This window comes from Manacus vitellinus, unplaced genomic scaffold (assembly GCF_001715985.3).
Source record: "Manacus vitellinus isolate BGI_N305 unplaced genomic scaffold, ASM171598v3 scaffold_14_pilon, whole genome shotgun sequence".
Classification (NCBI taxonomy): domain Eukaryota; kingdom Metazoa; phylum Chordata; class Aves; order Passeriformes; family Pipridae; genus Manacus; species Manacus vitellinus.
The window spans coordinates 16391206-16417192 of NW_021939063.1; the positions used below are offsets into that span (position 1 = coordinate 16391206).

The window sequence follows — 25987 nt, forward strand, 5'->3', positions numbered from 1 at the left end:
TTCACTCCTGACTGCAGCAAGTGATCAGCTGATGCTGTGAAGCATGAGATTTAATTATTTGTATCATAGCCACCGCCTGCATAACTACAAATGATATTAATGGTGATAAAATTGTCCAGCTGGCTCTTCAAACCCATCGCCGCACCGACTCCTTGCCTCCCACGGCAGGGATGTGCTGCCTTGCAGGGACTGCTCACACTGCGGCGCAGCCGGTGGCAAACCCTGCCCACTGAACATCACACAGACAGACACCATCTGGAATGGCCATCCCATGTCCACCCAGGGTCGCTGAGCACGGAGGATGCGCTTCCTGTCTTGAAGAAAACCTCGATAACAAGAGGAGCTCCTTCAGAGCACTGGCTGACCATGCATTTGCAGCAGCTTGGCTGAGCCTCAGGAGAGCCTCGTGCCTGCTCGCAGGCTGGGCAGCCACTTTGCTGGGGAAGAGAGGGCAGCCCCATCTCCCTCCAAGCTGTTCACTGCTTCAGGCTGTTCCTCAGGAGTGCTGGCAGAGCTGCCAGTGAAAGCATCACTCCTAACCTGGTCAAACCAAATGGGTTAGCAAAGATCTACGCCAAGCTGTCAACTGGCTAAAAACCAGAATAGAGTAGAGTACAACAGAATAGTTCAGGTAAATGTGATCTGTGGTAATCATCTTGTCCAGCTGCAAGACTAAGGGACACCTGCCCAGTTAGAATCCAAAGAATTCAACTGTCAAAGCAAATGGCCCAGGTCAGAGCAGAGCAGCCACAACACCATGCCCGCCGCAGCCTGACACCACCTCTCCTGTAGAACTCCTTGGCTGAGGTCCTCAGTTACTTTTACACTGACTTCAAAGAAAAAACCTTGAAATCCCTGCTTGAACTAAACCACAGAGAAGGTGCAAACGCCCCAGGGCCCGGCTTTCCTAAACTACTTCATTGCAGCATCCCAAGTGGGCAGTGGGGTCATCCCTCCTCCTTCCAGCCCAGCAAAGCAGGTGGGACCCAGGAGGAAGTTGTGCCTGTGCTGGAGATAACACCAGAGGGGATCAATCCCTTTCATGTGCTGGGACTCAAGCCCTGCTGCTGCTGCTCTCTCCCATAGCAGACACGGTGCTCAGCACACACATGCACCCTGCAGGTCTCTTCTACTGAACCATCTCAGTGCACACACTAAAACCCACCCAGGTTCCCATGGAGAGGTCTCCCCACACTCCAATCCTACCACCACAACCACAGAGCTCTCTTTCATGAAGCGATGCCAGAGCTGTAATTACTTTGGGGTGACCTCTAGGAAAAAAAAAAAAAAGTTCAAGTTTAAAAAGAAAATCTCTCTGGTTAATGCTATGCAAATTGCCAGCGAGGCAATCAGGCTGACTTTTAAACACTGGCCCCCGTCGAAGGGCTCACAAGACAGTCTTATTGTCTTGCTATCAATTTGCATCTCATTACCCACAATGTGCCTCTGGTTGGAGGTAACCTCTGAGGGAACACACCACGGCAGCAGGAACCCAGGGACAGTATGGTCACTCCTGTTTACAAAGCTTTCGTGTGGCCCAGCACCCAAAACACGAGGGTTAGGGGACCAGCTCACTGCCAGCCTTGCCCACTGCTTGGCCAGCAGCACTGTGACCTTGTGCCACTTGGACCTGCACCTCCTGCCACCCCTCCCAGGGCCCTGTCTGTGTTACTGTCCCACGGACACACCACAGGTCCTTCCCACTGGGCTCAGCAGCTCCCGCAGTCCCCAGAGGCTGCGCAGTAGCAGTTTGTCTCCACCTGGCTCTTCAAGGCCATTCAAGATGTTTCTGAGAGTCTTTGCACGCTTTTGCACATCTCTGCCAACCCTCCCCACCTTGGGGAGATGGTACCAAAATAGCATTTTTCTACAGGAAGGAGAGCTGCTACGTCCTTGTCCTCAGCCCGCTCCTGCTTCTCCAGCCGCCCCAGCATGTGCTGCAGTCTCCCAGATCAGGTGCCTCTCTGCCCTCTTCTCCATCCCCACCAATCTGGGGTGACAAAAACAAGTGCTCAGCAATCAATCTCACCTAAATGAATTACTGATCCCCTGACCAAGCTGCCCTCAACACACCACTGCAGGGAGGCTGCCAGGCCCCACCCCACATTATTCAGCTGCACCCCACAGCCACCTGCAAACAGGACCTTCTGTTCACCAAGGCAGGAGCAAGTTACGGGACTCCATGACCCCTTTGTAACATCATTCATCCAGCTCAACCAGCCAGCACGGGGATCCTACCTCTGGAATGCTCACCCTGTGCATGCTGCAATCAGGTCAGGCACTGGCTGGAAAGCTGTGTAGTGGAAAAGAACCTGGGGGTCGTGGTCAACAGCAGCTGAACATGAGCTGGTGTGTGCCCAGGTGGGCAAGAGGGTCAGTGGCATCCTGGCTTGGATCAGCAATAGTGTGGCCAGCAGGCCCAGGGCAGTGACCATCTCCCTGTGCTGGGCACTGGTGAGGCCACGCCTCAAATCCTGGGTTCAGGTTTTGTCCCCTCACTACAAGAAAGACATGGAGATGCTGGAACATGTCCAGGGAAGGAAATGGAGCTTGTGAAGGGGCTGGAGCACAAGTCTGATGAGGAGAGGCCGAGGGAGCTGGAGGTGTTTAGTCTGGAGAAAAGAAGGCTCAAGGGGGACCCCCTCTACAACTACCTGAGAGAAAGTTGTAGCCACGTAGTAGCTGGTCTCTTCTTCCAAGGAACAAGTGATAGGACAAGAGGAAATGGCCTCAAGTTGTGCCAGGGGAGGTTTAGATTGGTTATTAGGAAAAACTTCTGCACCAAAAGGGTTGTCAAGCACTGGATCAGGCTTCTCAGGGAAGTGGTTGAGTCACCATCCCTGAAGGGACTTAAAAGGCATGTAGATGTGGCACTTGGGGATATGGTTTAGTGGTGAATACAGTGGTGCTGGGTTAGAGTTTGGACTCTATGACCTTAGAGCCCTTTTCCAATCTGAATGATGCTACACTCCAGCCAAAGTGCTGACACAGCACAACCCCCTCCTGCCCTGCCAGACCCTGCCACCAGCATCCCCACCTCCCGCAGCATCCACACATTTGGTCGGCCAAGACCTCCCTCGACAGCCTGTGCTCCCTGCAGCAGCAGCAGCAGCAGCAGCAGCAGCAGCAGCCACCCGGGTCTTGCTCGCTCCATTTTCTTTCTCCCCATGAACTCTGCAGTGCGAGACCTCCCTGTTGAAGCAGCAGAGCTTCTCTGCTCTCCTTTTGGAGCCGCCTGCCCTGCCCAGCTCCCGGCGCCCCGCCAGAGCCGCGTTGCTAAGCGCTGGCAGGGCCCTCCGCCAATACACGTGTGCCATCTCCGCCACCCCGGCCAGAGGTGCCAAGGCAACAAAGGGGCTTCTAATAGGCGAGAGAGCACCACTGCGAGGAAGAAAACCCAACTGCTTAAAATCCTCCCGAATAATGGTGCTGCCTCCCCGCTGCTCAAATCAGACGCAGCACTTTGTTGTTACGATAACTAAATACGGGAGATTTGAACAGCTGGAAACGCAGCGGCAATATTTAAAAGAGTTTTTTTAAAAATTGTTGGTGTTTTATTCAATAATGGTAATGGGCTTTTTAGTGTTATTATTATTTTTTATTTTAAAGGCACAAGGTGCCCTACTCTGGTATCTTTGCACGGTGCTGGTCAGACTGCGAAGCCGGCTCTCACCTGGTGATGGCAGGGAATAACTCTGAGACATCAAATGACACCAAGGCACAGGGCTGCTCGAGGGAGCCGGCAGCTGGCAGGGACATGGAAATCACAGCTTGTGTTCCAGCACTCTGCTCAGCCCTGCACCTTGCTGACAAGATCCAAAGGTGGAAAACCCAAAGGTGCTGCATGGGAGCAGCAGGAACCAGGCAGCAATGACAGCAGCAGCTCCAGCCAGTGGTGCCAGCATCATGCCTGCTGAAGTCAAGGGGAGGACTGGAAGTAGCTACTGCCCTTATCAGCTCACACCCTCACATACCAGACCCTTTCACCCTTGGAGTAAGGGAAAGCACTTGTTTATCTTCAACACCGTACTGATAACAGCCAGGAGGCATTCCAGGAACCAAAGTGCTGGAGATGGGAGTTTGGAAATGTGCTGCAGCCAAAAGAAAGCTCCAGAGCCAGGCCATGAGGCTGAAGAGCCCTGGCCTCATTTGCCCACACAGATACAGAGGTAGTGACTGCACTTCTCTGGGGTTTTTAGGAGTACAGGAGCAGACCTTGCTGGCATTCAGGCTATGGTGGCACACTTGATGAGACCTGCTTGAGTCAGTGACAGCTGACAGGGCACGCAGCTCTCAATACCCCACAAAAGGGCAGGACCCTCTATGCTCCCTCCTGGACCTGCAGAGCCCATGGTCTGAGGGTCCTTCCCCTTACAAGAGATCCATTAATCTTGCAAAATGCACCACAATCCATTTGTAGTGTATCAGCAAGTAATTAGGAGAATACGACCAGTGTCGGTGTAAATAAAATAGGACATTTTATGACATAGTATTTTGAGCTGTGGGTTGTTTTTTCATGCATTGAGCTGTGCCAATTCATGAGATGCAGTTGGCAGCAGCTCTCCCAGTCATCAGGGAATCACATTGTCATCCAGCCCTGTGACCAAACATCCCCACGTGGCTTTGAGAGCCTACAACACTGAGCTCAGGCAGAAGAGCTGCCCAATAACATGATATCTGTGTGGGAACAAACCTTCTGTCAAGGCCCTTGTTACCCTGGGACTGTGCATCCAGGAGCTGGTGGCTGACAGGGATGCCCTCAAGAGCCAAGGCAACAAATCCACTGTGGCTCTTCCATGAGCCAAACTGGACCATCAGTCATGGCAACAGCAGGCACTGCTCCAGAGGGGAAAGCCTCCCATGAGGTCCCAAGAGCAGCACAGATGGAGACAAGGCTCCCAAGCATCCCTTTTCCAGGTCTTGCTCTAGGAGTTATTTGCTCTCTCAGCACTCCCAGCCCTGCTTGTGCCCTCACTCACGCAGCTACGGCATTGTCATGGCTACGCCAGGTCCCCACACCCACCAGCAGTCGAGTGGTCCGAGCACACAGGTTAATAACTACATGCTGAGAGTCCACCATCAGGTCCTGAGCCAGTACAAGCCAGGACATGGGCTCTGGATCCTGCAGCAGTCACCCCTATCCCTGCCCTGTTTGCTGAAACGTCAAAGCAGGGGACATACCCTGCCCCATCCACTACCTCAAAACTACTAAAGTCACCATGGGGCTCATTACTACAGTGCTGCTGCAGAGGCCTCAAATAAATAAACCAGGGTTTGGAAATACCAGCAAAACCAAGGCAAGGAAAGCGGCTCCTTCTGCTGCCCTGGTTTGGGGGACAGGAATCCACTGGCTTCAGGTGCATCCCTACTGCAGCTGGGAGCCCCAGCTGGCAAGGACAGGCTGCATTCTGGGCAGTGTTACTTGGTATTTATGTGGGTGAGACAGGACAATCAGGAACCAAGGGGAAAGGACAGAAAGATGAAATTAGAAGGATTGGGGGGACAAAAGCAGGGGCTGGGGTGGGGAGCAGGTGAAATGGCAGAGGGAAGCAGGGAGGAGGAGCTGGAGCTGCTGGGGAGGACAGTGCTATTCCAGTGCTTCATTCCAAGGCCCTGGTGCCCTTCACCCTGATGCCTATTTAATGTCATCCTATTCAGCAAGTGTCCCCATGATCTGGTAATTATCTTTTACTTACAAAAGAGCATCTCTGTGTCACAAATGTTCCCTTCTCCAGCTCTGCCACAGATCAATATCTCCTCAAGGCCTTTGCCATTGTTTGGGGAATGGAATTGATTTCTCTGAAGAGCGAGGGGAAGGAAAATATATAAATAAGTGCTGCTTCTCTGCTGAAGGCTGAGCTGGGAAGTGGTGAGCAAAAGGAAAGCACTCAGATCCCACCTGACTATTGCAGGTACTGTGTCCTATTGCTGTCCCTGCTGAACCAGCTGCAAGGGAGACTCGTTTATTTGTCATTCAGTGCACAAACATCTAAAAGGCTGGAGCCAGAAGAAATCTCCAGCTCAAGATATCACCAGCTTTCTGAGATTTTACAGCAGGATAAGAAGCATGGAGGTGCACATTCAACACTGTCCATAAGGACATGTGCATAACCCATGTTAGAGTTGAAGCACATGGTTGAGCAGTTGCTGCTGTGATACCAGCGGGCCCTAGAGAGGAGCCTTGAAGACATCTTTGGCTTAGGGGGCAGCACCTTGGTCTGACCAGCACAGCACTGACACTGAAACCCAGGGCAAGCCACGATCCATCAAACCACACCACTGCTGGGCTGCCATCAGCACGACCACAGCAAGCATGAGCTAACCCTTGCAGCATAAACATCCTTTACGCTCCTCTCATCTGACTAGAAGGTGACCTTCAAAAGCATGAGATACAGGGTAAATACAATTCGACCTGGTGTTTGAGTCCGGGCTGCTAAACCTCTGGGATCTCTGAGCTGAGCCCCTCCGTGCATCACACAGCTCCTGCAGCCAGAGGCTCCAGACTGATGGAGAAGGGTGTGGGGCAGAGGTAAAGCTGTTCCCCTGCTCACACTATGCAGGAGAAGATGGAAACTCCCGCTAAGGGGATGATTACAGGGAAAGATACTAAAGGATTTAAAAATTATGCAGGTGTGGGGAAGGAGGAGGGGTTCATCACTGCCTCCTCCCCAGGAACAGCGGCCTTTTACATATTGGAGGCTGTTATCATAATTACCTCCGTCTTCTCTAGCAAAAAACCCAGCAAACTCTGCTTGTAATATCTGCAAATGGGCCCTTTTTGGCCCTTCTGCCTCTCCTTTTGCATTCCTCTGGAAGCACAGTGCCAGGCACCAGACCCTGAGCCAGCGCCAGCCGGAGCCCAGCCGGTGCCGAGGACGGAGCCAGGGTTACACCACCGTGTCTGCATGAGGCTCTATGAGATCAGTATTTGTTTTCCCTTCAAACACCTTGGCAGGTCTGACACATGCCAAGCCTGCAGTCTAGTAGAACCACTGCCATCCCAACCTTTCCCATCATGTCCTAATTTTTTGTTGTTCATGTGTGAGGAAAGGGGAAAAAATCTCCCGAGTGCAAGGGAGAGCGGAGATTTGACTTGAGAAAACCTGTGGCAAAGCTTTTCTTCCAAGGACCTTCAAAAGTGTATTTGTTCAACTCCTTGGATGGAGATACTCATGGGTTTATAAAGCCCTGCTCAGCTGCTGGGGCTGCTTGGCCTCCTGAAAAGCAAATGAATCTCAAGCCCAGCCCTCTGTGTGACACATCTCAGCTGAGCCTGGTCAGTCCCAAGAAGGAGAAACAAAAGAGAATGGAAAGGGCAGAAGGTGAAGGATGTCTTTCAATGCACAGGCACCAAAATACTGACTGTAGGACAGAATAGTGGAGCATCCTAAGCAGGAATACATATACAGTGAGAAGAAGGCAATCCTTTACAGAGGGGAAAAATATCAGGTGGGACTAGATATGCAGGCAAGTGGCTTTGGAAGGACCCAGCTCATTCAGGGAATTCAACAGCACAATGACAGAGGAAATTCAGGACAAGCACATCCAAGGTACCACTTTTGGAAAACAACAATAAGGACCCATCACACATGCTGATGCAACCCCAAACTAACCCCAACCACTGGAGGGAGAAATGGAGGCACAAACATCTCAGTGCAAGCGATGGTCCAAGGATGCTCATTTGTGCTCAGATAGGAGCAGTAAATAAAACTGTCATTAGCAGCAGGCCTATAAATTAGTGCATCCCTCATCTGGGACACCGTGTGTGGTTCTGCCCCCCCCAAAGCAGAGGGATGAGCCAGATGTGGGGCAGGAAAGAGTGATGTGACTGCTGGGAGCACAGGAGGAACTTGGGCAGCAGCAAACTGAAAGCATTCAGGGGATTTGATTCACTTAAAGGAAGAAATGAATTTCAAAGGACACAGAGGTATAAATCCCCTCGTAAGAGAGAAGGTACCTCTGAGCTTGGCTATTTCAAAGTCCAGATCTGAAGATGAGAAACACAGTTACCCATGGAACTCAATGCCTCAAGATACCCAGGGACACGACACTTCCTTTAAGGAACAGAAATCAGATTAATCAGAGTATCATCGGTTATGCTAGCTGAGATCAAAGTACAGAGGAATATAAGTGCTATCACTCAAGGATTTACACCTCCCAAGTAACTGCTTAGGATTAGAAAGAAATTTCAATAATCTGCCAGCTAAGTATGCATTGCGAGAGTAATAATCCTTCTTTCCCAACATCTGCTAGCAGCTACTAATGGAGATAGTAATAAGCTAGGTGGATCATAAACCTGTCCTGATCTGATTGCTACCTTATAAACTGGAACAAGAGGGTGTTATCATTTCTCTTGGGGTAACCTGTTGTCAACCAGGACCGCGCCGAGGCGGGAGCCGCAGGGGTGGAGCAGCGAGAAGCCTCCTCCTGGAGCTCACCGCTGCAGGAGGCAGACCCTTCAGCAGGGAGCCCATTGATTTATATATAATTTGTTATCAGCATTTCTAGTTGCTTCCTAAAACGGAGCATTTCCCCAGGAGACAATGTATGTACAAAGCCACGGGAGGGTGAGAGCTCAAATGTGCGCGGTTTCTCTGCGGTAGGTCTGTGGTTCAAGCTGGTGCTTGATGTAGCGTCAAACCCAGGCAAGCAGAATGAGCCCGTGCCTCAGACAAACCAAACCCAAACCCCTCCATCGCTCTCACTGGGTTTCTCTTTCTGTTCTGCTTTTTTTCAAACGTGTGTCACACTTAATGGAAGGTGACCCATTTCACATCTAGCACTGAACGTGGGAATATGGGAATATGCTGCCCACTCATCTCTGTGTCAAAAACTCAGTTCGGTGGGCTGGGACACTCTCAAGGCAGGATGAGGGATGGAGTATATTGCCTGAGTCTGAATGGATCAAACACCATCGGGAATGGCTGGCTGGAGAGAGAAGGTATGGAAATAACAGCGAGAAGAAATAACATGCATGAAGGGAGGAAGCAGGGGGAGAGCAGAACTATAATACCAAGACATCCAATATAACTGATTTCCTCCAACAAACCCCGAGTGAAAGGTTAGCTCTGGTATTAGAGCTATGGGAAAAATGTCAAGAGCTTTTCATAGAAAAGTGAATAACATTTTTATTCCCTGTCCTCTCCCCAGAAGGTAAACCAAAGTGAAATACGAGCGGGAGCAGCACCTGGCTGGTTCCAGGCCCTGCTCTGCACAAGCAGAATCAGCATAAAACACGTAAGAAAGAAAAAAGCCATCACAGACTCATTTCCTTCCAAATGCACTATGGTTTTGGATATAACAGTCATACAAACCAGACCTTCCTGAATCCCTTGCTGGCTTCCCTACACCATCAGCTAGTCTGGAGGCAGTGCCCCAGCATCACAGCCCCAGTTCCTGTCCTGGAGGCTGGGAATACCCTGCCCCTGCTTCCCAGCTCCCTGCTGAGCTGGGACAGCTTCAGGCCACATTCATCACTCCCCAGGTCACAGGTGACAGAGCCTTCCTTGAGGCTGCTCCCCAGGGACCAAGCCTCACGGGCGGGAGCAGTGATGCCAATCCAGTCAGAGGGGCAGGCTGTGTTCCCACTAAGGTCACCTGTGCGACTTCTGCTGTGCTGCAAATGACTCTGGCTGCTACAGCAAACCCCAATCAGCTCTCCACATGTGGCTGGCTACCTGGCTGGCTACCTCCAGAAAGGCTGCAGGGGTGACCACATGACCTCCCATGGCCATCACCACACCTGCCAGGCACCTTTGCAGCAGGCCTAACCAGTGATGGCCTCTCTCAGCTCCACTTTTAATTTTTAGATCTCTAAAATGCAATTTTAGGAGAGGGAAAGCAAGAAAGTCCCTTTCCAAACTTGCCTTCAGAGGAGCAGGATGCAGCCCCAAGTCCCACCAGGTGCCAGTGTGGTGACCCCACTCTCCTGGCACACCTCCACCAAGCTCAGAGGAGACATCTTCCTTGGCACAAGAGAAGCATGAGCCATCACAATGGCATCTATACAAGCACACCTGGTGCCAGTGGGAATACATTTGGCTCGTAGCTTCAAAAGACAAAGTAGATAATGAGAATCACCTTAAAAGCCCTTAAAGAAAAAAAGAAGCCCCACAAACACGAGACACTACTGGAGGCAGAGCACCTGTGAGGGCCAGCTCTGCATAAAGTCACGGGAAGGGGAGCCCAGGCATCTCCCTGTGCTCCTGTGAACAGCAGGAGCCCAATGCTGGCACTGCTCCCAGCTTCCCAGCGCTCTCCCTAGACACCAGCATCCCTCCTGACAGCTTCTGGTGGTCACTGGTGGCCAAGTGCTGAAGGGTGATGGGTACAAAGCATTTGTCAGTGGCCCCTGTGTCCCATCCATGGCCACCCCACCTTCGGGAGAAGGGCAAACCCTCCCTTTGCAGCGTGTGTTTAATACAAATTAATCCCCTATTGATTCCCAGCTTAAGCAGAGCCAAGCTGCTTATCCTTGCCTGGTGTAACCACTGATGATCACGCAGCTCCTGGGCCAGCCTAGGGAGCACACTGTAGGTGACAAGGGCTGGGGCAGAGCTGAAACAGGTCTTTTGTGGGGATGGGAAGGTGGGGAGAGGGATGCTTGTTTCCAGCACAGGCAGCCCAAGCAGTGCAGCTCCCGAGCTGTTCACCCCAGCCTAATTTTAGGGATCTGATGGTTAAAGAAACAGACTCTGCACACACCTGACCCAAAGGCACCACGTCCTTTTCTCCACTTTAAAATAATAATCATAAAAAGGAGGAATGCTTATCAGTGTAGAGAAACTGCACCAAAAAAAATGAGCCCAGGGCTGGTGCCTCCTCTGGAAGCTCTGGTCACCCAAGAAGACACATCCCTAGAGCTCCTCCCTTGGCTGAGCTCACTGGGAAGGTGTTGGCATCAGTCCCACATGGTGACTTGGCCATACACCCGAGGGGCTGTAACCATGTGCATGGACCAGGCTGCTGGAGCAAAATATTGGAGCCAGGAGCCCTGGGAGCTCCCGGCAGCTCAGCCTTGGGGGCCAAGCATGGCTTCTTCCCACCAACACCTACCCATGTATCAGCTGCCAGGTTATCTGCCATCTCCAAAAGAAATGCTCCAGTGAGTGCTCCCACCACGGAGCTGACCTGGAGGTGATCTGGCAAAGGATGTTGAAGGGTGCCTGGCACTGCCATCCCTGCCCTGCCTGCCACAGCCCAGCAGCACCCAGAAAAATGTTGGGAGTCTTGTCATGTGTTTCACTGGCCATGAGCAGGGGAAACCAAGCATTGCTGTGGGAATGCATTGCTCAGCCCCACACTGATGCCAGGTACCTGGCACGTGAGCCCCACTTTGTTTCTGCCTCCCACTCGGAGATCACCACCTCTTCTCCTGGCCTTGGCAGAAAGGGGGAAAACAGCAAGGAAGGAGAAGAAGGAGCTCACTGAATGAGAACAGTGAAAGATGGAGACAAGCAGAGCTCAAACAATGAGGCTGGGAAAGACAGAAGCAGGAACCTGCAGAAGTTAAGGTGAGGTGGTGTCCTGGTTTTGGTAGGATGGGAGCCCTTCTGCTCCACACAGCTCAGGTTACCCTGCAGTGAGGGGAAGAGCAATAGCTGCAGAAGTGATTTCCATCATCTTTCCACCAAAAGGCCTGGTTTCAACTGAAAGTAGACTTGCAGAATGACCTACAAAAACTGCTGGAACTCAGAGGGCAGCTGGTTATGGTGTTGTGTTCACAGACTAAACTGCCCCATGTGTCTCTGGGTCCAACCACGTGCTCATGCAAACCCCTCCTAGATCACAATACTCTCCAAGGCTTACCTCTAAGTCTTACATCAGCACTTCAGTGTATAGCCCAGAATTAGCAAGAAAGTCTCTCAAGCCCCAAGGAAATCAGGCAACAGAAAGAGGCATTAGAGTCCAGCCTTTCACAACTTTGGTACTCAAAGACATGAGCTCTGCTCAGGCTTTCTGTAACCTTCATCAAGTCATTTAATATGTCTGTCCCAGCTGGCTTCAAACAAGAGAGAACAACTCCCCTCTTGCAGGGAGAGCTGTAAGGCACAACAGGCAGAACAAGCCAAGAAGAGAAGAGCAGCACCAATGAGGTTTTTTATTATAGAAGTTGACCCTAAAAGTTAGACAAACAACAAACAAGCCATATCTGCAGTGTGTCAACCAGAACATTTCACTTATTGTTTCCCTTTCCAGAAAGCTTAGAAAAACACAATATCATTTCAAAAGCATCACAAAAGACTACCTTGGCTTTTTCGTGCCTTATTCTGCCTGCCTCCCTCTTACCAGTGAAATCTGTGCTTCTTTTGAAAACAAAAGCACCTGATAAAACATGCCCCCCAGACAGGTACAGAAATACTGCAGTCAGAAGAGAAATATCCGGCAAATAGGCTCCTGTGACGAAGGACTGATGTCAGAGACCCAAAGGATGCTCTGGCTGGCTCCACCAGTGAGACCCTAATCATACCAGAAGGCTCCTGGCTTGGGTCGAGACAATGCAATTGCTTTTTAATTTGCAAACTGTGCATATTTTCCTGATGATGTTTACACCGAGCTGGAGATCGGTGCCCTGCCATTGACCAGATAATTGCCAAAGAGTTCGCTCCTGTCTGGGGTTCTTGAACCTTGCTGTTTATATTCAGCAGCACAATGGTTTAAGTCCAACTCAGAAGCACTTGAGGGTAATAAATTGGGAGGAGGGAGGGGGAAGGCAATGCTATACTGTTATGATTCTGCAAAGGTTTCTGTTTTCTTCCTTGTTATCCTAATAACCCTTTTATAGAGCAGGCTGTTGGCAAAGCCCTCTGCTGAGGCAGCCGGTTCTGTGTAGGCACAAGACAATTTGCAAAAGCAATAAACTGACATTCAGCTGAAAAAGCCTGCTAGAAAGATGAGCCATCAGCAAATCCCCCTACACATGCATGGCCTTAAAGACACACTGGGTTTATATTGCAGTGGAAAAAAAATAAATTAAAACAACCCCCAAACAAGCAGGCAGCGTGCGCAGCGCCCCAGCCACGCCAGCACGCTGCAGGGGCAGACACGGCTCTGCTCTCTGCTGCCTGGAGCCACAGCGACCCGTGAGGTGGCCTGGGGTCACCAAACACAGGTATCCACTTCCTGGGAACCCCTTTGGAAACTGCTAACCAACTTGCCTGAAGACAGGTTGGCTGATTGCCTCTGCTCATGCTGGCAGGGTGATTTTCCAGAATCAGCTTCCTTTGCTGGTTAGAAACCTTCAGGTTTGCAGCCCAGAGCTATCCACTGGAAATTTCTCATTTATTCTGGGGTTGATGTTGTACATGAGCTTGAACAACCTTTGTCCCTCTACACATTCACCTCCTTGCTCTATTTACAAGAACAGCTGTATTTCCCCCAACCTTTGGGCTCCGAGTCATGCTCACAGGCAGATGCCCCAGATGGAGCTGGGACAGATACCCCATTAGCCACCATCTCTCCCCTCCAACCAGGCTGGCACCCCATCACAGGGATGGCTGAAGGGGACAGGTATCTGCTCCCAGGCTGCTGGGATTCCCAGGGCAGCACACTTGGTGGGTGATCACAGTTCCCCAGAGCCCCATGGGATGGCATTTTGACTCCCTGTCCCACTGTTTTGGGCTCCCCTGTGAGCTTTCCTAGATCCCATCTGGTTTTTCCACAAGCACATCATGTCAGCAGTTCAAGGTCACCCTACAACCAACAATCAGAGCTCAGACTTTCTAGTCAGCCAATTCCCCATTTGCAGAAGCAGCTCTTGTGCTCACCCATGTGCTGTGTTACCCTCCTGCACTGTATCATCCTTCCATCCCAGGATCTTTGTGTTTGACCATGGCTCAAGGTCGTGGGGCTCCCTGGTGGCAGCCTGACCCTCCTCCACCTGCATAATGCACGTGGCACCCCCACAGATTTGACTAGCACATCCCCTTTTGTGTCCAGGCCATTAATCAAAACTAAGATTAATTTGGAGGTTGAAGAACTGCACCAGTGATATCCTTCAACCCTAACAGTTACACACATCCTAGTCCTTTCTGTAAGGACCTCATTGGTTTCAGAGTAGGAAAGCACAAAATCCAGCTTTGAAGGGTCTCTGGCTAGCCAAGGACACAGGCTCCAAATAAGTCATCAGCTGAGGTGTAAAGAAGAGCAATATTTATTGTATTCAGAACCAAGCTGGCTGGAGAAATCAAGCCAGAGAAAATAGAGACATATTACCAGGGCAAAGCCTACCACCGAGTCTTAAGCCTACGCTTTTGCAGACGGCTAATCCTGCTAACATTAAAACAGGAGCTGAGGGTTTTTAATGGCAGAGCTATTTATGGAGAGCTCATCTAACTCTTCATCATCTCCCCGAGATCCTGGTGGAGGAAAGAGCCTTGTAACTCAGAGGCCTGCTGGACACAAAAGGCAAACAGATGTCAATGGGAGCGGGGAGAAGGCATGGGGAGGACCTGGTGGTGTATCTGATGGCCCTGCTGATGGGCCGTGCTCAGAGCGAGCAGGCTGGAAACTGATGTGAGGTCTTTTTGACACTGCTTTGGTAATGCCATTTATAATCTGTAACAGCTCATCATGATGTCACCTTCGCCCTCTCTCAAGCCTTGTGCCACCTCACATCACCAGGGATGCCTTGCTCCGCATCCATCATGCTCCTTCCCAGGAATTATTCCTGTAATAACAGACCTTCAGGGCATCCAGCCAAGTCAGGCAACGAGCACAGGGCCACCCTTCAGCTGGAAATCTTCGTGGGCTTTGCAGCGAGGCACCCACCCTGCTGCTGGGACGGGCCCCGGTGTCCTGGCTGTGCCCGTGCCCCGTGGCTGCGGGAGGCTGGTCACTGATCAGGAAGGGAGAGAGCGGAGGAGTTGGAGAGCAGGTGGAGGGGAGGGAGCAGCAGCTTGCTGCTCGCTGGGGTCCTGGCAGCCCCGGTTGGCACTTCCTCAACACTCTCTCTGCTTAATCATCTTTCAAGAAGAGCATCTTGTTTAAATGGGATGATTCTTATTAAGCTCATTACCTCCTCCAGCGAGAGCTGACCTGACCTGACCTCCTGTTACCCTGCTCTCTGCAGCCCCCTCTCGCTGGGTCCACATTCCCCTTCATCCCACGCCACTCCATCCTTCTCACATGCTCCACCAACACTGACTCAAAGCTGACCCAGTCTCTACCTGACCTAGCTCCATTCCCTCCCTCCACAGGGACCTGCCATGACCTGCTACCCATTTAAATCCCTTTTTGGGTTTCCCACTCCTTCCTCTCACTTTCCTCCTGCCCATCACCTTCCCAGGGTGCCTCTCTGCCGGCCAGGAGGGAGGTCCCACTCCATGGAGGATGAGCAGGGACAGATACAAGATGTAGATAACACTGGTGTGCTCAGGAGGATGCAGCTCAGACACCCCATTTCTCCCCAGGATCCAGGGTCAGCCTGTTGACCCCAAGTGCCCCATCAGACCTCAGCTCCCCAGTTTGCTGCCTTCCCACCTGGGTGCAAGCTCTTTTCCATCACCCCCTAAGAGCACTCTGCTACTGAAGGAAGTCCATTGCATCCCTGTCAGGTAAGCAAGGGAGTTTGCTGCTCCAGCTATTGTCCAGCTACCAGCAAAGTCATAATTTTGATCACCAGCCTCAAGAGAGAAACCAAGTCCCTTCTCACACTGTCACGCTCGTGCTCTCTCACCCCACTCACTTCTCAAAATAAGGGCATATTTCTGGAGCAAAAATTTCAGGGGATGGGAAGGGTTTCATTGTTTTTTATGTTTTTTTTGTTGTTGTTTTGGGTTTTTTTTACATGTTTCACATTCCTTTTATTTAAAAAATGCTTTATGCAGCTGTCAGAAACTAAAATGAGAATTCTGTATTTTTTTAGCAGTCTTTAAGGATGCTATGTGAGATCAATTTTTTATGGCAGTAAAGTAAAGGGGGAAAATAGCAGCAATTTTCTCTTTTGAACAGGGCCTGTTTAATGGCATGGATGTCACAGTGCAGCTTTATCCAGAGAGAGGGAGAAAAAGCCACAAAATGGTACTGTGGTCAATCAAAGACTTCTACACTACAATCTGCTTCTCCATCTCTCCTACAGCCAGCTGAGATTTCCATCACTTCTCCTCTTAGCCTTTCTTCCCACCTCTCCTCTCTCCGCAGCCCTGACAGAAGTTGAAAAAAAGGCACTAAGTGCCCAGATCCAACAGCCCCTCCATGGCAAACGCCGGCACGCCAGGCACAGCCCCTCCTCAGGAATCACAGGCCGATGCAGCACGCTGGAAACGTGCCAGCTGCACGCAGGGAACCAGGGAAATGCTGCTGCTCCAGTGGTGTTTCAGTCCCCGTGATACCACATGAGCAAGAAAACTCATTTCATTACAACACTAACAAATCCACAGCAGCTGTGATTAATCCCACAGAACACCCGAGTACTGGGGACACTGCTGTTGTCCCTTCCTGCTCAGCTCACAGCCTCCCTTCCATGGGAGCTGCCACCTGTGCAGCCTTATTTCCCTCTGCCTGTTGCCGAGCCCTGGGCAGTGGTGTGGACTTGTTGCATTTCCCTGCAGCCTTGAGGGCTCCTGCTGCCCTCCCCAGCACGGTTCTGCTGGGACAAAGTGGCACACAAGCCCTGGGAAGAGACACGTGTTTCAAACCATATCCCTGGACATGCTGCAAACCACATCCCCGGAGGTGCTGCCAGCAGCACCTGCCCCAGGCGCCTGGTGCAACAGGAGCTGTGCTCCATCCCTCAGCCTCCTCCAGGGAGCCACTGCAGGCAAGGTGACATGGAATCACAGAATGGTTTGGGTTGGAAGGGACCTTAACAATCATCTTGTTCCAACCCCACCACTGTGGGCAGGGACACCTTCCACTAGACCAGGTTGCTCCACGCCCCATCCAACCTGGCCTTGAATATTTCCAGGCATGGCACATCCACAACTTCTCTGGGCAACCTGAGCCAGTGCTTCACCACCCTCCCTGGCATGTCCTCCCATGGAGCAGGGGGCTCAGTCCCTATCTGTGAGAGCCAGGCAGGAGGGAGGTCCCTCCTCACGGAAGTCAAGCAGGGATAGGCACAAAACAGGGGTACCACTGGTGTGGTTGAGAGGACACAGCCTTTACACCCCACCCTCCCAGTGACCCATACACACCAGTGCTGCTGGCACAAGGAGCTGCCCCAGGGAATTTGGGGCAAGCTGGAGGTCACAGGGGCCCTGTCTACACTAAAACACCCAGCAATGCTCCGACACCAGCAATGGGGAGGCTACAGGCAGCAGAGCCTGTACCCAGGACAGGAGAAGACTGGCAGAAAAAAAATTATTTCTAGCTCAGTCAGCTTGTTTAGGTCCCATTTTTAGGATCCTTTTTTTTTCCCCTCAGAGAATCCTGCAGAAAACCTTATATGGACTAAAAAACGTGCAGATTGCATTTTTTCTCAATTTCACTCAAAACCACAGTGTGTTTGAGTCCCCTCCCACGCAGAGGCTCAGGCACAAGCATGCCCAGCTCCAGCAGGCAGCCCCAGGTACCCAGCCAGGATCCAGCCCAGCAAGGACTGGGCACAAACAGCATTAGAAAGGAGCAGGTATGCCCCTCGTTTTGATCACTGCAGCCTTAATTAGACACACGTTGGAAGTTTGGAGCCAAGTTTCAGATTCCGGCTTCCCTGAGGCTCGGGAGTGCTGGGGTCCAAGGTTTGGTTTTAGAACCAGAGGCAGTTTAATTCTCACCATTAACAACACATGGGATTAGCCTGGACTAATCCCTGCCACAATTAGCTGTGAACAGGAAAGATGCAGAGACCTCTGGCTTTGAACACAACTGACCTTCAAACGTCAAACATCTCCATGTCCCACGTTCTTGGGAGTTGGGTTGGAAACAGGGACATTGGGACAGTGGCTTTGCAGGTGCCTGGTCCTCCTGAGGACCCCAGCCTTCATTCTTCCCACACACAGCCATGGTGGTGACTTCCACCAGAGTTGAGCCCTGGACGAGGCTGCTGCCACACACAGCAAGGGAGCTCCATGATTTTTGTATCATTCACCATCAGCTTTGCTTGACCCACAGGGCACCAAGCACAGAGATATAAAGTTATTCCTCTGAACCCAGACAGTGAGTCAAAAGCAAAATTAAGAGACTGTAGCCAGGCCCCACTTAATACACGAATCCCAGACCCAGAACAAGCACTGCATTTGTGTTAGGGATTAAGAAGTTAAAAATACCAGGGAGGGAAGCAAGGGGACAAGTCCCTGTGGGAAGGCAAAGCATGGTCAGGACAGATGCAGCCCAGCTCCTCACAGGCACTTCCACCAGAGCTCTAGGCTGGGGCTGGGGAAGTGATGAAGCTTCAGCTGAGGAGCAGCATCAGGGGAGCACAGCCCATGTAACCACCCTCATGGGCAAGCACCATCCAGGGCTAGAGCAAGTGTGGGCACTCACTGCTGTCTGCTCTCCCCAGCTCGGGCACTGTGCACCCTGCTGCCCTCCTGCCACCTGGGCAGCCTCTGGCGCCCTGTGCTCTCTGCAGGGACCCGAATCCCGCGGGCAGCACGGGGAGCACCACCACAGAGGGACCCCGAGGCGACTGCTGCTGCCTGGCTCTGCCCTGCCGCGCTCCGCGCTGCGAGCGGCTGTTCCGTCTCCAAGGGCACGGGAAGGACACCGGGGCTGCCGGGCTCTCGCTGAGCAACAGGGAGGGACGCGAGGGGTGGCAGGGCAGCCGAAGAGAAAGGGGGGCCTCCTGGGAAAGGCTCCAGGAGCGGGTGGGCAAGAAAGGTTCCAAAAACGCACGTGCTGCCCAGCTGCAATCCCTGCTGCTGCCCACACCGAGCCATGGGAGCCCTGGGCATGGCTCCCACCCCGGGGGTGGCTGTGCGGCCCCCAGGCCTCATTTCCTTGTGCTGGGGCACGTCGGGCACTGCAGACAGCAAAGCTGAGGGTCCCAACAGCGCTCAGCACCCTCCAAACGAAGGGCAGAGATGGCTTGATGCAGGGAGGAGCACAACCCACTGACGTCCCAGCCAGGGGAAGCTGCTACTGCTGCTGCTGCTGCTATCAGGGCTGCTCACACAGCTTTCTGCCTAAAATCCTCACCCAGTCCAGCCCTGAGCAGCTCCAGCAGCACCTGCAGGGCCTGGTTGGCAGAGCAAACACCCCGTGCTCCCCGACGCTGGCATGGTCTCGCCAGATCCCGCCATCCCGCTGTTTGCCGAGGCAAACGCTCTCACCTCCAGCTGCGCTCTGCTCCGCTTCAGGAGGATGGGCTTGCAAATCATTTGCATTAACCAGCTAGTGGCTCCTCTTAACTGCTTTTGGGCATCTTCAACCTTCCTCCTGGAGCCACCGAAGGATATGGGGAGGGCTGGAGGGGAACAGTACTCTCCCAGACTTACTGCCGTGGTCTGAAGCATGAGAGCAGCACAAGGGGCAGCAGGGCAGGAGTGAAACCAGCCCTGGGGATGGGCAATCAGGCTGCAGGAGGTGGGCGCTGCCCCTCCAGCTCATGCTGCCACTCCCTGGCGCCAAGGTCACAGGAGGACGTGCACCCACATGCAGCAGCACCCACAGAGCCCCAAATATCCCCAATACATCGTGAGACAGACAAGGTGGCTGAGGGCCACCAGTCTGGTTTGAGTGCCACGGACCTTGTGCCACCTGCACCAGAGGGAACAGTTCCAGGATTACACCAGCTGCTGGGCTTCACCCCATGGGCTCGATGTCCCACGTGCCAGGAGTGCCTGTCTGGTGCCACACATACACTGGTGCACTGGCCAGCCCTGCCTACCCTACCTGCAGATGGTGCCACCCAGAAACAGGGAAGAGCAGGGCAGGGACGGGTTGTTAGCATGGGGAACTTCCCCCCACCCCCAGACAACCCTTCCCCAGGGACAGGAGTCAGTAATAGCCCTGCTGACAAACCTCATGGAGCCTGCCAGGACGCAGTGCCAAGGCTGGTCTGGCAGCCACAGTCAAAAGCCATTAGCAGGAAGGCAACAGAGCCCATCACCCCAGGTCCTCGGGTGCTGGCAGCACCCGCTACCTGCCAACAGCCACATCCTGCTCCTCCCGCAGCACCAAGCCTTCAAAGCAATTAGCAATTCCGAACTACAAAACATTGTCCCGGTGGGATAATAAACTCCAACATCTGTCAGAAGAGCTAGCGCCTATCAAATTGCCAAGAGAAACGTTTTTCTTCCCATTCAATTCACAGCTAAATTGAAAACAACCCCAGAAAGTATCCAGTGGCACTGGCTCACCATCCATCTCAGCGAGCGTGCAAGCTGTTTGCCATTGCAGGAAAAGCATCCCGGCCATGCAGTGATCACTCACTCAAATTAACAAATCATTTTATTTAGAGATGAAAAGAAGCCATAATTGACTGATGGTACATTCCCATATGGCACCGTACACTAGAGAACTAAAACACTCAGTGCAAACACCCCCTTGGAGCACACACTTGTTGCAGCTGTGGGAGAGGAACAAACTGGAGGGGGTGGCTGCAGGGGGCCAGGCTGTTAATACTGGGGGCACCAGAAGCACTGCCAAAGCTCAGAGGAAGGTAATGGTTTCCTGCCCTTCCAGGCCCAGCAGCAAGGATCACCCAGGACAAGCTGCAGCACTGTAAGGGGGACCCTTAACATAGCATAGCACCAGGGGAAAAAAAAGGCAGGCACCCATATTTTATAAATGGGGAAGCCAAAACTCACACATGGCTATCAAGTGTGTCTGCAGTACCTCTGCAGGTGCTGCTCCAGCAGGGATTGGCATGGGAGCCACAGGATGGTCCCTGCCCTGTCCTCTCATGCTGACTAAGGATAAAGCTGGCAGCTTGTCTGAGCACAGGGTCCACTCAGGGACGTGCTGGATGGGAAGGGTTCTCAGCCACTTAAATCCTGACTGTGCCTCCTAAGGGGCACTTCAGCCCCTACACAATGTAGGAATTGTGGGGGAATGAGCTCCTACCTGCTCTAAAACCAAACCCTCCTTCTGACAGTGACCTGGGAGCTGTCTGCTTGAACAGGGAATGGAGAGAATCATGCTGATGACATGTAGAGAGCTGGACAACGCTCCGATTCCATCTGAGTTAATTCAGAGCGCCAGTACAAAAGGCTTGTTTTGGGGGAGTTGGAAGAACATGGTCTCAGGAAGGATTACTGAAAACAAAAGTCCATGTGGTCCCACTGCAACATTTCCTAGCCCACTCCATCTGGGAAACCCACCTGCACATCACAAGTGAAATGGTAGAGCAGGTTGCTCTGAGCAGCCCCCTGGAGGGAGTATCCCAGGAAAGCTCAGCATCCTGATGAGCTGCTGGTCCACTGGGGATGGATGCCCCAGAGCATGGTGTGTGGGACGGGACAGACAGTCCTAGTGCTGCCAAGGTGCAGCAGTGTCAGAGCAGCCTTTTGAGAAGAACAAAGCAAACCTTGTCACCAATGACATTTGCACTGTAAAGGTTGTTATATTTGAATGCTTCACTCAATGAACAGAGAATGAAGCAAAGACCTGGTCTCTCTGACACACTTGGTAACATTTGGAAAGACTTCTTTTCAAAACTGCTGCCCAGGATCCACTTCCCACATACTCACACAAACCCTCACAGCGGGTCAGGGTGTACCGTGCCTGAACCCCCTGCCACAGCTACCCTGTGCATGGGCTGTACTTGCAGGACAGGGAACAGAGAGATGCCAAAACCCAAAAAGCAAGTGATGATGCCCACAGAAATCCCTGCCGGATTCTGCAGGCCAAGGAAGCATCCTTCCTTCCTGCTCCACAACACGCCAAAAGCCACAAGCATCGTTACAGCTCAAATACAATTCAACACTCGCATAGAGAATCCTCCAACCTGATCTGAGAGATGGTTTGTTGGCAATATGTCTGAATTAGAAATAAATAGGGAATCAAGGTTGATTGAGAGCCGTCCACCTTTATTCATGCTGTCAGTGACAGTTTTGCCAACCATGCACAATGCCGGGTGACATTTCTCTCCTTCCCCAAAATGTCAAAATTGTTCTGACTGCGCGGTCGGAAGCATTTTGTCAGCGGAGCAGAGCTGCCTCCAGAGCCTGCCAGCCCAGCCAGCCTCGGGACAGTGGGGAGGAGCAGAGCCCAGCCAGAGCCTGCAGCTACACAGCCCTGGGGAATGAGATGGGCAGAGTGTGTGGGGGGTGCCTGCTGCATCCCTCTGGTCTGTGGGGACGGCTGGTTTCTGAACAGACGAAGGATGCAAGGAGAGGAATCCTTTTCGATTCTCCAGAGCAGAGGAAGGGGAAAGTCCTAAGCCAGCGAGGCCAGAAAGGTCTGAAGTAGTCTGCAGCATGCTGCTGCCCTCTGGCACAGCCTCCGTGGGTCTGGCATGCCCCCGTGCCAAGCCACAGCTGGCTGTGGACATGTGAGTAGTGTGTGAGATGGGATTTTGCCTGATGGTGAAAAACAGCCCAGACTTCCTTATTCACACTGGCAGCAGGGGAGCAGGAGAAGGTGGGAGGGAGCAAGTGCTTGGGTTGGGCTCATTTTCCTCCTTTGAAATCCAGACAAGTTCAAGGGGCTGTGCAGTGTATAACACAAACGGGATGGGGACACAGCTGAGCCACTCTCCCCATGTGCCCAGAGGCTCTCATGACCTGGCCATGGCCCCTTCCCCAAACCCTTCTCCCTCACTCCCTGCTGTGGCAGTGCCTGCAGGGAGTAGCAGAGATATGATACCCTTGTTCCCAAGGTGACTTGCAGATCATTTTAGGCTCAGCAGGTACAACAGACCTTGCAGTTAAAGCCTCACTTGGGCTTGCAGCAGCCTCGAGAGCATCCCTGTGCTGCAGGATCCAGCGTGGCTAGCACCCTGTGTTACCTCCTGTCACCTTAATTAAGCACTGGGGCAAGGCTGCAGTTTGGCAAGGGCTGCTCCTCCTGAGCGGTCATGAAACCCCAGGGGAGCTCACCCTCAGCCATGGCTGGGTGTCCCAGGGAGCCGGGTGACATTTTGAGACCTTTGCAGTGAATAAATGAGGCAGTGAGATGATTTCCTGGAAATTATCCTGAATTTCCTCAACCCCATCCCTTCTTCGGTTCTGCCAACTGTGCAGTGGCTGTTTTGTGTTGCTGGGAGTCTCCAGCAACACCAACCTGGAAAGTCTTGTCCAGAGCAAGCTTACAGGAAGAAGCTCCTGCGAGCAGGTCCTCCCCCAGCAGCAGGAGCAGACTCAGCACAGCCGCACAGCCATGGATCTGACCCAGCTCACAGCAGGCAGAAGGGCCAATCAGAAAATAACCAAAAGCAAAAACCTCAGCAGACAATTCTCCATGAGACCTGCATGACCTCAAAACCAGACACACTGCCACTGGGTCCATCTATGTGGTGCTTTCCAGCTCAGAGAGAAGGTAGAGGCTCGAGGCAGGAATTACTGGGTGAAATTCCTTGGCCCGTGTTAGGCAGGCGGTCAGAGCTGCTGGTTGTAACTATCCCTCCTGGCCTTCTTGTCTGTGAACCTCAGAGAGCTGGGAAAGAGGGAGAAGCTGTTTCCTGAGCTCTGCTCCTCAAGGTTAAAAAGGGACAGAGGGATGCTGAGCAGAGGATGGAGACAGCGTAGGCACACCGAGAGAGCTGTCAGTCAGCTCTTGCCATGGGTTTGTGGGCCAGCAGGACACAGCAGTTACAGAGAAGAGAAGAAGCCATAAAGAATACACACAGCCTTGTCCAGGACTTCTGAGGGTTCTGTGGGTTTGGAGCAAAGCTGTGAGCGCACCCCCATGGGGAGCCCCAGTCCTGAGTTTGCTCTGGGGTGCTCTGCACACTCTGACCACACTTGGCCATAAAGGCTGCATCTCTGATGCTCACTCACTTAGAAACCCTTGAGATTAATGACCAGAAGGAGTCTATCTGGGAGATAAAAGCATTATGTTAAAAGCATGACAGCAATTACGTTAGTATTAGTCACAAAACACTGCACATTTGGAGAGGTTTTAAGTTGCACTCCTTGTTTATTTGCTTTGCTTTCCCTCTCCCTGCATGGCTTTGTTGTCCTGTGGTCCCTGGAATGGCAGCAGCACTGCAGCAGCAGTGACAAGCTGTCCAGGCACCGAGAGGGTTGACAGGGTCAAGGAACAGCAATGGCCACCAACTGAAGATGATAACGTGGTATTTCTTGTTCCCCACCTCTCTCAGTGACTATCCAGCTCCTTCATGTGAAGGTAACAGCCCAACACACTTTCACAAAGCCAGGAAAACAGGCACACAAAGGACCTTTTTGCCACGAGACTCAGCCCAAGCTTTCCAGTCTTACAGGGATGCTGAGTGCTGCCCTGGTGACAAGCAGAGCTCCAATTTCCACCTACAGCTCCTTGAGTGATGCTCCTGCCCAGAGATATCCCCTGGGAGCTCGATTCCCTCCACACCCCCATCTTCCTGCAATTGTAACGCTGGTACCTGTTCAGTACCAGGATTTTAGGGCCACCAGCCAGCCTTACCCCAGCAGGACTCACAGCCATGCCTGCATGATGCCCTGCTGTTACCCTAGCCTTGCACTGGCTGTGCTCAGCTCTCCAGTTCCTCTACTCTGCAGGCTACCCACGCATTCCTCCATTTGTCCAGTATGTGCAAATGTCCCCAACAGAGCAAGCTGAAGCCACCCAGAGCAGAGATGAACCAGCTTCAGTCAGTTCAGGACCATCTCCCCAAGCACAGCCTCCAGAGATGCTCAGGGAAAGTCATACAGTTGTGTGAGCACCCACTGATGCTCCTGCATCCTCCTGACCTCCAGCATCCCGTAGTGCAGAGATTTAGCTCATCACTGGCAGTGCCAGCAACACTCTCAATAGTACTTTCCTCTTACAAATTTGTCTAATTACTTCTGGAAGCTTTCTAAACTCATCTGGCAGCCAGTTCCGCTGTTCTCCTTCCTCCTGCCATAGAGGAGCCACGTGTGTTTGCTCTCCCTCCTGCCATCTATTAATCTAATTTGATACCCCAGCAACTGATTAACAGTAACAAAGAAAAGACATTTCCTACTCACCTCACCCTGCCTGCACAGCCCCAGCCACCCCTCTGCAGCTTTTGAGCATTGCTCACATTGCCAAAGCTCACAGGGATGTCCACTGCCCTTGTCACCTGCTCTGTCCCTGCCCTGGCTCCCCACTCCTCTCTGTGGCAGGGATCAGAGCTGCAGGCAGTATTTATTTCCCATGCAGACACACAGCAGATTAATGCAACAGTCCATAACTGTGTTCTGGGCTTAATTTTCTCTTTTGTTTCTAAAAATCCATTACATCCAACCTGCGTTTTTGATCGCTACAGAGCACCGAGTCAATATTCTCGTGGAAGTGTTAATCTTAACTCCAAGACACAGCTCCTCACCAGCACCAGCCAGGTCAGACCACAGCACTGCTTATGGCTGTGAGGATCGTTTCTCCTCCCCTGCGTCACTCAGCCTTCCCTGATGCTGGATTTCGTCTGCTGCTTTACCAGGCAGCTGCTGCTACCTGATGTCCTTTGCAGCTCTTTGCACTTGACTCATTCTCATCACCCAGGACAAGCCAGGAGCACCAGGCACCTTTGGCGTGGTGTTCTCAGCCTCCTTTCCCAAACTATATGCTAAGACCTCGAACAGCACTGATCCTACAGGGAATTCAGTGGCACCAAGGAAACTTACAGCATATCATACAAATCTCTCATTTACCCAATTACCCATTACCCCTCTTATTCCAAAGCAGGTTAATTCTCTAAAAGCCCATGCTGAAGGACCACAGCTCAGTGCTCACGACAATCCAAGTGGGAATATTTCACCCAGAGCATCCATCTCCCCCAACAGACTTTGGCTTAGAAATGCAGTGCAGATCCCTCCTCACCATGCCCCACCTGCATACACGTCTGCTGATGTGTCTGCCTGCAATGGCCCTGCACTGTGGGGGGGACATTGCTTCTCTGGTGCCCCCAACTCCAGTCCAGGGCACAGACACCTCCATCACAGACACACATTACCAGCAACACAGAAAATTCAGAGCAGGAAGG

General features: G+C 52.2%; 1 protein-coding gene across 1 annotated transcript in view; it reads right to left on the bottom strand.

Annotated features, from left to right (window-relative positions):
- Nucleotides 1-25987, bottom strand: part of CACNA2D2 (calcium voltage-gated channel auxiliary subunit alpha2delta 2) — a 192028-nt gene that overhangs the window by 58480 nt on the left and 107561 nt on the right. The window lies entirely within an intron of this gene.